This window comes from Helianthus annuus, chromosome 6 (assembly GCF_002127325.2).
Source record: "Helianthus annuus cultivar XRQ/B chromosome 6, HanXRQr2.0-SUNRISE, whole genome shotgun sequence".
Taxonomy (NCBI): domain Eukaryota; kingdom Viridiplantae; phylum Streptophyta; class Magnoliopsida; order Asterales; family Asteraceae; genus Helianthus; species Helianthus annuus.
The window spans coordinates 29829607-29843194 of NC_035438.2; the positions used below are offsets into that span (position 1 = coordinate 29829607).

General features: G+C 38.1%; 1 long non-coding RNA gene across 1 annotated transcript; it reads right to left on the reverse strand.

The window, feature by feature from the left end:
* Positions 1–1990: 1990 nt before the first annotated feature.
* Positions 1991–3237, reverse strand: LOC110897161. Its single transcript, XR_002568497.1, has 3 exons — positions 3108–3237; positions 2519–2572; positions 1991–2262 (listed from the first exon to the last, which is right to left on the reverse strand). It is a non-coding gene; the product is annotated as an uncharacterized LOC110897161 (long non-coding RNA).
* Between the last annotated feature and the right edge of the window lie 10351 nt (positions 3238–13588).

The following is a 13588-nucleotide window of genomic DNA, read 5'->3' on the forward strand; positions in this document are numbered from 1 at the left end:
AATATGAGCAGTTTGGAATGCCCAAAGACTGCTCTATTTATAGCTGGAATTCGACATCGTCACGTCACGTGACCAACTCTACATTCCCCCATCGCATCACGCGGCGAGGTCTGCTAGGGCTTAGGTGGCATGAGTCACCCCTATAGGTCTGCAACATGGCGACACGTAGCAACATGTGGCATCCGGGGAATCTGGACCCGCCGCGCTACGCGACGGTCCTTAAGGATCTCATCGCGTCACACGACGATGACCAAAACTTGGTTTTTCTCATGCTGGTTCTCGTCGATCTTTTCCTGGGTTTCGATTATTTTGGTAACAACATCTATTTGTTATCAATCTCATTTCCATACTAGCATTTCTAATCATTGAAGTAAACCTAAAGGTTTCTAACGTTCAATTTTAACTTGCTAACAAATTAAATACTTAGAGACATAACTTGCTACATATTTTTTCATTTCCATCTATCAGTAATTCTTATTCCCATCTATATACATATTTAGATGTTATCTACCTTATATATATATCTATTTAGATGTTAAGTTATAAAACTTACTTAACCGTTTTGTTGTTAAACTTAGTTGTTTAACTAATTAATTTTACTTTAACTATTTAATTAAGTAACTTACTTAATCGATTAATTAATTAACTTACTAACTTACTTAACCGATTATTTAATTAACTTACTTAGCTTACTTAGCTGTTAAGTTTTCTTAGTTATTAAGTTTACTTAACCACTAAGCTTTCTTAACTGCTAGGTTTTCTTAACCGCTATGTTTTCTTTAACCACTAAGTTTTCCTGGTTTAGCATCCCCCTAGTTATAAGTTCTAATTTCTAGATATACCAAAATGTGATACGGATTAGTGTAAGAAACCAAGTCAAACTTTTAACGACAATCATGAGATCAAAACCGCAACGTATAAAGTATCACCTTAATCAGGCGGAACTTTAGCTTTTCGTTGCTAGGGTTTCAGATCAATTTGATAGGGTATCGTTTCAGCAATTAGGGTTTCGTACATAGGAATCGGGACAGAAAAATGAGAGAAAGAGATTCAAAAATCGAATATGAGTAGTTTGGAATGCCCAAGAACTGCTCTATTTATTGCTGGAATTCGACGCCGTCGCGTCACACGACCAACTCCACATTCCCCGCCGCATCACGCGACGGGGTGTGCTAGGCCTTAGGTGCCATGAGTCACCCCTACAGTTCTGCCACGTGGCGACACGTGGCAACATGTAGTGATGTGTGTAAATGCAACATATAAATTACATCAAATAAGGCATAAAACTAACCCTTTTTAGTACTAATGTTGGAAAAAGGGTGCTTTTGTCTTCCTTTTGTATTTTTAGGACCAAATGAGCTTAAATGCATAAAAGGAACAAATATGCAGCAAAAACTAATAAATACAAAGAAAAGGAATAAACGTGGCATGCCCGACCCCTCGACAGCATCTCCCCAAGCAAAAAGAAGAAATAGAAGGCTGACTATGGCCCGGGCCCAGCGGACACAGGGGCGTGGTCAGAAGTCTGCAAAAAATGACAAAGTTGTAGAAGCTTCCATTCCCAGCACGGGGGCGTGCCCAGCTCAGCACAGGGCGTGGTCAACGCTAAGATTCGCAAAATCTTGCAAATCTTGATAGTACAGATACGCTTCTGCACACGGGGCCGTGCCCAGCGAACACGAGGTCGTGTGGAGTCTAATGCAGACAATTCTAATTAATGAAGAAAGAGAAAGAGGATGGCCACGGGGCCGTGTCCAGCAGACACGGGGCCGTGGCCAGGCTTCTGTTTAGGCTATAAATAGGGGTGCTTGGTTCACTTCAAAGGCATCCCTTGGCAAACCACCTCTCTCCCACTTCACCACCACTCCACCACCACTACAACACCCACATCCATCCACCACCATCATCCATTATCCACCTTATGTAAGATCCAAACTTTTTTAAAGACACTAACGAACTTTCATTTAACAAAAATAGTAAACGGGTCGAATAATTTACAAACCAAAATTCTGCATTTAACTTGGTAACGAACAACATAACGACTACAAAAGTTTTTAACCCAAACATTACATAAACTACTAACATAGTCTTTTAACTATAAGTTCAACATCTACCACTTTCGGATCATAAAACTTACAAAAGACCCGTTTGGAACAAAAGGAAAGCATTTAACAAAAGTTTTGACTAAAACTAGTTTCTTCACGGAAGCGTGCATCATGAATGTGTTCGATCCAAGTAACGCCATTTAACAAGTCGCTTTACCTACATACAACCAAACCGTTAGACATTTAGTTACTAAAATTCATACAACGTTAATTACAAACATGACCCTCAAGTAAACCTTCTTCCGAACATGAAGTTTCTTCCATTTTTCACATTACTCTTCTAACTCATTCGACCCATACCTAAATTACATAATCGGCTTGCAATAACTCGTTACAAGGAAACAACTTCAACCATTGAACAATAGTAAGCTACGACAATACATGCTAATAACGTTATGTAAGCAAGAACTTACCTTTGTCGTTGTTTGTATGTGATCCGGAGTGACTCGAGCTTTCTTGTTTGATCCCTATAATCAATAATCACATGCTTTAGATTCACGTCATTCTTTTCCTTCCAATATCAACATACTTTCATTAGCAAACAACCGACTCTCTATTCTAACCATTCTACATTGTAAATCCCGTGGTTAATTCGTTCGAGCATTTTGACAAACACTTGGCGTGCATACTAATAGTTAAGCATAATGTACAACTATTTTATGCCTTATTGACCCATTCATATCAATAACTCTAATAACATCAATTTCACTCAACATCTCATATAACCTCCAACCCAATTCAATTTCCCATATCGAATTTAAGCAAGAATATCATCATACAACATTTTTATACAAATTTTTACAACAAGATTCCATATTACATAGAACCATTATCTTGACCTAAGTGGGTTTTTTCTCTTTAAACACCAATTCAACATTCTACAAGGGTTTATCATTCTCTAATTGGTGATTCTAACTCATAATCATACTAATTTCATATAAATTCAAAGATTTCTTGAAACCCCATGTATACAAGATTATCAAATCGTAAAATTCTTGTTACCTTATGGTGTATTAAGCTTAGATGATCCAGAATCTACCAACATGCAAGAGTAATTGTCTTGATTAGGGCCTCAATTTGCTTAATTTAGTGAGACTTGAAGGGGGTTCATCTTGTGCTTGCTCCTGGCGACATAAACACACGCATGCTAAAGAAAATTTTGAAACATATTTTGATTTTAGGGGGAGTAAGAAAATTTTGAAAAATTTAAAAAAATTGAAACATTGAAAATGAGTTTTGTTGCAAAAAGAGGAAATGATTGTAAATCAGTGGACTATCACAGCATGCTAAAGAAATGTAATGTAAAATGTGATAAACGGTCTCACTAATGATATGACGATAGGTTTTTGTACATTTAGTAGATTTATTCGGGATATAAACCTAAAATTTCAAACTTGTGAAATTCGTGGGGAACACTACTTGGATATATAGGTAACCCCTGAAATCTCGTTTGAAAGGTCTCGTATTCTGATATACTAGGTGTTTATACTCTATGATGTCTGGGGTATTATTCCGGGACTTCTGCTGAACGGTAGTTCTGACCTAGTCCTTGGCTAATACTTTCTGCAAAATGCTTGAAACATAGCATTATAGCCCTCAGAATGATTAGACAATAAAATTGATAATCATCTGTTGTAGCTAAAAGATCCTCTAAAGGGGACACACTGCTAAGTCGAAGCTGATATCTCTCTGCTGAACGGAAGTTCTGACCTGAGATCCCTCAGTTCTCGCATCTTTCCCCTAATTTATATACAGACATCATTGTAGTGTTCATACCTGTAAGACTGAATATTGGGATTCTGGATACGGGAGTATATTCAAGAGGTGGGACACATGAATTGAACTAAGTTCATAAAATACCTAAATAGTATCCTGAATAGATTGAAAATTGTATGAAAATTTAAGAGGACAATTATATCGTCAATCTACGTGAATCGTTTAGAACTTAAAACGATTAAAAGCTTAACGGTGCTTGTGTTATGTCTCAAAAACTGATATGATCCTCTTGCACAAACTCACAAAAATATGTTTTGCATTAAATTTCTGTTTTTGCATTTACATTTTATGTTTTAAAATCCAAAAAGATTTTCGATGACTGATGTTGAAGAGCTGACATTCAAAATTTCAAAGGCTAAACTTGACGAACAGACAGGTTGGTTAAATCATTTGAAATGTTTAAAATGATTCATTAAGTTGAATCAGAAATTGAAATATTTCAAATTTGTGAATCAGTGTTTAATTCTAAAAAGTTATCAAATGATTAGTTGATTCATTAAGTTGAATCACAATTATTTTGGTTTGTGATAGAGTGTTTGAGTTTTGCAGGCTTCTGATCCTGTTGCTACAGAGAAAGCCAGGAGTTGATTTCAATGGTGATAACGATTTCCAGACAGAGATCCTAGCATGATGATAGGGGGAGTCTGACGAAAGTTAAAACCAGAGAAAGACCCAGGCATATGATTTCAGGAAGAAGTTTCTGTAGAAGATTTGATTCCAGGCTGAGTTCCTGAAGAAGACCGAACAAGAGTGAAGAGCTGGAAATGATTGAAGACTCTCACTGAAGATTCCGTCAACATTCAAGGGGGAGTCTGTTGGTGCAGTTGTCTGTCGACTACATCTTCGTTCGAGTCTTAGGATAGGGTTGTTTGTATAGTAAACGATAAACGAGAAATCTTGAATTGTATTGGACCGCTTATAGGGTAGATGAGTAGGATCGCTTATGTGGTCATCATTATGGATCGCTCATTTGTCACTAGGTTGGATCGCTCATATGGACATGTCCATATGAGCGGCCCAAGACTCCTATATATAGGTGTCATATGGGCGGTTCCAGGTAGCTGGTTGTGTGTGTTTTCGAAGGTGAAAAGGCAAAGTCCTGTCCGATTGTCTCCATGTGCTTGTAAACTGATATATAATCAATAAAGGAGACGTTAAAGTGTGAAATCAAGCTTTACGAAGACTAATTCAATGAATTCCGCCTCTGGATTAGTCTAAGTGCTCTTCTGAACGACTCATCGGGTCAGCAAACGATCCTACATGTGGTATCAGAGCTCAGGAGGAAGAGTTCTTACTGTTTAGCTCGATTTTCGCTCGAAATTCTCACTTCTACACCTTCTTTTACTGATCCGGAAAGATTTCACGGTCAAAATTTGCTCAAATTTTCACAGACTGTTCATTATAGTACCGAGACAAACCCTGGAAAGTTTTGTGCCAAAATTTGAAGTTTTAGCAGGTCAAAACATGTTCGTTATTGGGATCGCTCGAAGTGACATCAGTATGGACCGCTCTTAGATCACGTGTTGGACCGCTGATTGGTACAAATTAGGTTCTGGTTCGCTCCAAACTGGTGACTTGAATCGCTCATTCAAACAATCTTGGATCGCTTGTTTGAACACTTCTTGAACCGCTCAAACGGACATAGTTTAAACCGCTCGAACAGATATCTTTTGGGCCGCTTGAACAAACGAGTTCTGAACCGCTTATTTGGACTGATTGTGAACCGCTTATTCGGACAGTTTGTTTGGACCGCTTATTCGACAAACTTGTCTGGGCCGCTTATTTGGTTTAGTGGTTGGAACCGCTTATCTGGACAAGATTTTGGACCGCTCAAAAGGATATTAGTTGGACCGCTTTTGTGTTAATCCAACTTAGATCGCTTATTTGAACTCACTCGGACCGCTTATCTGACAAATTGTTGATTCGCTTTTTAGTCAACAATTACGTATTGGATTTGTGAAAAATGACGATGAGGTTTGATGTGCAAGAAAACAATGATCTTGAGAGAATGAATAGTTGGTATCGAGGATATCTTAGTTGTTCTTATCAGAGAATATCAAAAGAAGTTTGGTATGAACGTTTCAACTGCTTTTTGAGTAAGAAAGATGAAAAATTGGATGATTTGGAGAAACGTTTTGATCGTTTGATAGACTATTTGAAGGAAAATCAAATAGTGATATCAGAAGCTGAGATGGTATCAAAGTTCGCTAATGGTTTATCAGTTGAATGGGATGATTTTTTGAAAAATTTGAAAGAAAATTCTAATTTTTCAAAATTAACTATGAATGAATTCATCAGCGAACTTAAAAATCATGATTATGAGAATTATCAAAAGAAAAGAGAATTATTGGATAAGATAAAAATAAATTTGGAAGGTTTGAGTTTAGAAGTGATAAAAGAAATAAACAAAAGAATCAATTTTTGTTTGGGAACAAAAAGAAATTCAATGTATGATATGAAAAGAGGCTGTTATATCGATGATAATAGAAATCCTCTTGATCTTGTTACAATCTTTGGTGCAGGTACATATAAGATAGAGAAAGAACAAATGCCGAAGGTTGAAGAATCTGTGAAGCATGAAACTTCAAGCTCTGCATCAGTTTGTTCAAAATGTGACCGCTTCAAGACTGAAAATGACAAACTCTTGAAGAATGCGGAAAGTTTGACATTGGAAGTCAAGAAGCTAGAAGATGTGAAGCAAACTGATGATAAGCAGATTCTTATAGTTCAGGAAAATTGTGAAAAGTTGAAAGTTGAAAATGACAAATTGTTAAGTAACTTGAACAGTTTGACATTTGAAAACAGGAAGTTGAAAGAAAATATAAAGGTTTTTGAAAACAAACAGAAATCGTCAGAAGATGAGGATTTCTGGATCAAGCTTGAAAACAAAAACCTGAAAGCCAGTGAACAAAAATTTCAAGAACAGATAAAAATTTTGGAAATTGAAAAGACTGTTCTTGAAAACTTGAAAAATGAAAATGAAAATTCAATCAAGTCTCATCTTGAAAGAATATCTCAGCTTGAAAGTGAAGCTGAGAATTCGAGGAACAGAATTGATGAACTTGAAAAGAAATTGATCGGTTTTGTGACTTCATCTGACAAGTTGAATATTCCTTGTCCAAAACCAATCAACTCTGTTCCAATGAGTGACAAAGTCACAAACTTTGACAAAGTCAAAGTTAAAGATTGTGGTGAAAAATCTGATGATAAAAAGGAAAAATTTCAGAATATTGTTCTGCAATCAACTGAAAAGGGTGAATGCTCGAAGCAAAAACCTTTGAAGAAGAAAGCAGAACAGAATCAAAAGATTAAAAATGAGAAAATTGTTCAAAAAGATATAAAAAATTCATCAGATCGTTCATCCAATCAAAAGAAAAAATTAAAAAAGGTAAAAAATGAAAACTCAAAAATTGTTGGTAATAAGTGGTGCAGGTCGGACCACAGTGCTCAAAAGCTAAATCCAGCAGAGTTGAGGAAGGAGTATCACCAGGCCAAACAATGCTTTGATCTGAGTGTTTGGACTAAAAATGGTGATAGGTACGATAACAGAATGTGCTACAGCTGCGGCTATCAGGGGCATATTGCTGTTAACTGCCAGTATTGGAGTTATGAGACCAGGAGGTGCTTTAATTGCAACATCAAAGGTCACATTGCCAGAGATTGCCCAAGGAAATCTAGTGAAAGATTGAGGGTTAATTCTCAGAAAATGGCAAAGATTCCAGTCAAAGTCAAGCCCCAGGAACAGAAGGTTTTGAAACCTAAAGTTCAAGAACAGTCAACTCAAGAAAAGAAAGTAAAACTTTCACAGGGGCAGAAAGACAGACTGAGGAAAAAGAGAAAGAAGGCAAGAGAGTATCTTGAGAATATTTTGTCCTCGGGTTCACGGGATAAACAGAATAATAGTTCTGATGAATCTACTTCCTCAGCTGCAAAAACAAGCAAAAAGAATTCATCAGATACAAATATGGGGACAAAAGAGGAGAAGAAAAAGAAGAAAGTGAAGTTTTCACTTCCTGGCGATGAATCTGTTTCTTCGGAAACAAAGGAGCCACATGTCGGCGATGAATCTGATAGGTCAAAATCAGACAAGCCACATTCAGGCAATGATTCTGGTTCGTCAAAGCCAGAGGAGCCTTTGGTAGAGATAAAGTTGTCGAAAACACCCAAGGATGGTCGGGCTTGGGTGGATCTTTTTAAATGAAAAACCCTGACTTGCCGGAGATCCCAAGATGGTATCGTGGATCATGAATCGGCACATTTCTTGAGAAATTTCACTTTGGTGATTTTTCGCTTTACATGTGGTAAATCAGGGACATTAATTTGTACTTGATTTTCTACAAGATGGTTTATGGTAAAACTGGGAATGATAAATCTTTAAAATGTTTGAAGAAAACAAGATGTAGAGATAACCCCGAACCTACAAATGGTTTGAACACAAACTAATTTTTCAGAAAAATCATTTTGATTAAAACAAGCTTAAGTGTTTTGAGATCACAATGGGAAATTAGTTTGTTGTAAGGGGGAGTTCTGATTGTTTATGCCTTATGGATGGAGAATTGAAGTGATTTTCATCATGTTGTCATTTTTGTATAGTTTGTTTCAAATTTTCCCAAAAAATCAAAATTGAAACATATTTTGATTTTAGGGGGAGTAAAATTTTAAAAAAATTAGAAAAATTTGAAAATGTCAAAAACATTAAAAAATTGTAAAATGAGTTTTGTTGCGAAACAAGAGGAAATGATAGTAAATCAGTTAGACTATCACAGCATGCTAAAGAAATGTAATGCAAAATGTAATAAACGGTCTCACTGATGATGTGACGATAGGTTTTTGTACATTTAGTAGATTTTTTCGGGATATAAACCTAAAATTTCAAACTTGTGAAATTCGTGGGGAACACTACTTGGATATATAGGTAACCCCTGAAATCTCGTTTGAAAGGTCTCATATTCTGATATACTAGATGTTTATACTCTATGATGTCTGGGGTATTATTCCGGGACTTCTGCCGAACGGTAGTTCTGACCTAGTCCTTGGCTAATACCTTTCACAAAATGCTTGAAATATAGCATAAAGCCCTCAGTTGATTAGACAATAAAATTGATAATCATCTGTTGTAGCTGAAAAGATCCTCTAAAGGGGACACACTGCTAAGTCGAAGTTGATATCTCTCTGCTGAACGGAAGTTCTGACCTGAGATCCCTCAGTTCTCGCATCTTTCCCCTAATTTATGTACAGACATCATTGTAGTGTTCATACCTGTAAGACTGAATATTGGGAGTCTGGATACAGGAGTATATTCAAGAGGTGGGACACATGAATTGAACTAAGTTCATAAAATACCTAAATAGTATCCTGAATAGATTGAAAATTGTATGAAAATTTAAGAGGACAATTATATCGTCAATCTACGTGAATCGTTTAGAACTTAAAACGATTAAAAGCTTAACGGTGCTTGTGTTATGTCTCAAAAACTGATGTGATCCTCTTGCACAAACTCACAAAAATATGTTTGTTTTGCATTTAAATTTCTGTCTTTGCATTTATGTTTCATATTTTCAAAAATCCAAAAAGATTTTCGACAACTGATGGTGAAGAGCTGTTTTTCAAAATCTCAAAGGCTAAACTTGATGAACAGACGGGTTGGTTAAATCATTTGAAATGTTTAAAATGATTCATTAGGTTGAATCAGAAATTGAAATATTTCAAATTTGTGAATCAGTGTTTAATTTGAAAAAGCTATCGAATGATTAGTTGATTCATTAAGTTGAATCACAATTATTTTGGTTTGTGATAGAGTGTTTGAGTTTTGCAGGCTTCTGATCCTGTTGCTACAGAGAAAGCCAGGAGTTGATTTCAATGGTGATAACGATTTCCAGACAGAGATCCCAGCATGATGATAGGGGGAGTCTGACGAAAGTTAAAACCAGAGAAAGACCCAGGCATATGATTTCAGGAAGAAGTTTCTGTAGAAGATTTGATTCCAGGCTGAGTTCCTGAAGAAGACCGAACAAGAGTGAAGAGCTGGAAATGATTGAAGACTCTCACTGAAGATTCCGTCAACATTCAAGGGGGAGTCTGTTGGTGCAGTTGTCTGTCGACTACATCTTAGTTCGAGTCTTAGGATAGGGCTGTTTGTATAGTAAACGATAAACGAGAAATCATGTATTAGATTTAGGACCGCTTATAGGGTAGTTGAGCTGGACCGCTTTTGTGGCATTCATAGTGGACCGCTCATCTGTCACTTGGTTGGATCGCTCATATGGACTTGTCCATATGAGCGGCCCAAGACTCCTATATATAGGTGTCATATGGGCGGTTCCAGGTAGCTGGTTGTGTGTGTTTTCGAATGTGAAAAAGCAAAGTCCTGTCCGATTGTCTCCATGTGCTTGTAAACTGATATATAATCAATAAAGGAGACGTTAAAGTGTGAAATCAAGCTTTACGAAGACTAATTCAATGAATTCCGCCTCTGGATTAGTCTAAGTGCTCTTCTGAACGACTCATCGGGTCAGCAAACGATCCTACAATATGTGTGTGGTTTTGTGTTACTAGCCCCTTTTTGTTAAGTTAATCTTTCATTATTTACATTTCCCCCCTTCAAGTATGCATACTCATTTTTAAATGGCCCAACTTGCTTCTCCTAACTAACAATTTCTAATTCACATTCTAAATAGGTTAACACTCATAGCTATTTCTTATAACATGTTATAGCAATATAAAATAAAAATATTAAATTCTGGGGCGTCACAAGTCCACCCCCCTTAAAGAAGGTTTCGTCCCCGAAACCCGATTACGTACCAAACAAAGACGGGTAGAACTTTTTCATATCATCCTCCACTTCCCAAGTGAGATCCGACCCCTTTCTGTGTTGCCATTGAACTAGAACTTGTTTAATTTCTTTGTTGCGAAGAGTCTTTATCTTTGAATCCCTTATGGCTACCGGCCTTTCTATGTAATTCATTTTCTCGTCTATCTCAATGTCTTCAAGAGGTACATGAGCCGTTTCATCCGTTATACATTTCCGCAATTGTGACACATGGAAGGTATTGTGAATTCCCTCTAAGGAGGGAGGTAACCTTAACCGGTAGGCCACCTTTCCAACTCGAGCTAAAATCTCGAACGGTCCGATATATCGAGGACCCAACTTTCCTCGCTTCCGAAATCGGATTATGCCTTTCCACGGGGACACTTTCAGGAACACTCGGTCCCCCACTTGAAACTCAATAGGGCGTCTTCTTTCATCCGCATAGGACTTTTGTCGGTCTTGCGCCGCTTTTAATCGAGCCCGTACAATGTCGATCTTTTCATTAGTTATCGCCACCACATCATTTGGTGCGAGTTCTCTTTGTCCTACTTCTCCCCAACAAACAGGGGTTCTACACCTTCTCCCATACAACATCTCATATGGCGCCATTTGTATGCTACTTTGGTAGCTATTATTATACGAAAATTCCACTAAAGGCAAATGTTCATCCCAGTTTCCCCCAAAATCCATCACGCACGCTCTCAACATGTCTAAGAGAGTTTGAATCGTTCGTTCGGATTGGCCATCCGTTTGTGGGTGGTATGCGGTACTCACATGCAATTGGGTACCCATTCCTTCATGAAATTTTCGCCAGTAATGGGAGGTGAATCGCGTATCCCGGTCTGAAACAATAGACACCGGTACACCGTGGCGAGAAACAATCTCATTCACATAAATTTCCGCTAACCTTTCCGAGGAAAAAGTCTCCCGAATGGGTAGAAAATGGGCGCTTTTAGTAAGGCGGTCGACAATGACCCATATTGCGTCATGCCCTTTCTTTGTCTTCGGCAGTTTAGTTACAAGGTCCATGGCTATATTTTCCCATTTCCGTACCGGAATTTCTAAGGGTTGCAATTTCCCGTATGGTTTTTGATGTTCCGCCTTAACTTGGGAACATGTCAAGCATTTAGATACATACTTAACAATGTCGCGTTTCATTCCCGGCCACCAAAAATTTTCTTTCAAATCTCGGTACATTTTAGTGGCTCCCGGATGAACCGAGTAACGGGACTTGTGTGCTTCTTCCAATAATAAGGTCTTCGCCTCACAGTGTCGCGGTATCCAAATCCGTGCAAACCTCGTTCTTAACCCACTTGCGTTCACTTCAAATTCATTTTCAAACCCTTTCGTTCTTTCACTTTTCGGATCACCAACATTTAAGGACTTATCTTGCACCTCGCGTATCGTTTCGAGAAGGTTTGGGGTAACTATCATTCTCATTGATTTCACTCGAATAGGTGGTGGGTATTCCTTCCGACTAAGTGCATCCGCCACAACATTAGCTTTACCCGGATGGTAAAGAATGTCACAGTCATAATCTTTAATCAATTCCATCCATCTCCGTTGCCTCATATTGAGGTCTTTCTGCTCGAAGAAGTATTTAAGGCTTTTGTGGTCCGAATAAATTGTGCACTTTGTTCCATACAAATAATGCCTCCAGATTTTTAAGGCAAACACTACCGCCGCCAGTTCGAGATCGTGGGTTGGATAGTTAATTTCATGTTGCTTTAGCTGTCTTGAAGCATAGGCAATAACCTTGCCTCGTTGCATCAAGACACAACCCAACCCTTGATGGGATGCGTCCGCGTATACAACTAAGTCTTCCGTTCCCTCTGGTAGTGTTAATACGGGAGAACTTGACAATTTCTCCTTTAACATTCGAAAAGCTTTCTGTTGATCTTCATTCCATTCAAACCTTTCTTCTTTCTTTGTCAGTTTAGTTAAAGGAAGGGCTATTTTGGATAAGTCTTGGATAAACCTCCGATAATAGCCGGCTAGACCTAGGAAACTTCTTACTTCACTAACATTTTTCGGGGGTACCCATTTTATCACGGCTTCCACCTTAGAGGGATCCACCAAAATCCCCTTTTCGTTAATTACGTGTCCTAAAAACTACACTTCCCTAAGCCAAAACGCACACTTAGAAAACTTAGCATATAATCTTTCCTTTCGAAGCGTCTCAAGTACCTGACGTAAATGACTTGCATGTTCAAACTCGCTACGAGAGTATACTAAAATGTCGTCAATAAACACTATGACGAACTGATCTAACATATTTCGGCATACCCTATTCATTAGATCCATGAAAGCGGCCGGAGCGTTAGTTAACCCGAATGACATTACTAGGAATTCGTAATGTCCGTAGCGAGTTCTGAACGCAGTCTTAGGTACATCCTCTTCCCTTACTCGTACTTGGTGGTAGCCCGATCGCAAGTCGATTTTTGAGAACCAACTTGCCCCTTGTAGTTGATCAAAGAGATCATCTATTCTCGGAAGTGGGTATCGGTTCTTTACCGTGAGTTTGTTAAGTTCACGATAGTCGATGCACATTCTCATCGACCCATCCTTCTTTTTAACGAACAAAACAGGCGCTCCCCACAGGGACACGCTAGGGCGTATGAAACCCTTGTCAAGAAGTTCTTGTAATTGGACCATTAATTCCCGTACTTCCGCGGGTGCCAACCGGTAAGGGGCTTTGGCTGCCGGTTTGGCATTTGGTTCTAATTCGATACGAAACTCGACTTCCCGCTCGGGTGGAAGTCCCGGCAATTCGTCCGAAAATACATCCGGGTATTCATTTACTATCTTAGTATCTTCAATTTTTGAAACTCCTAACTTGGTATCGACAACATAGGCTAAAAATGCTTTACTTCCATTCCTCACGTACTTAATTGCTTCC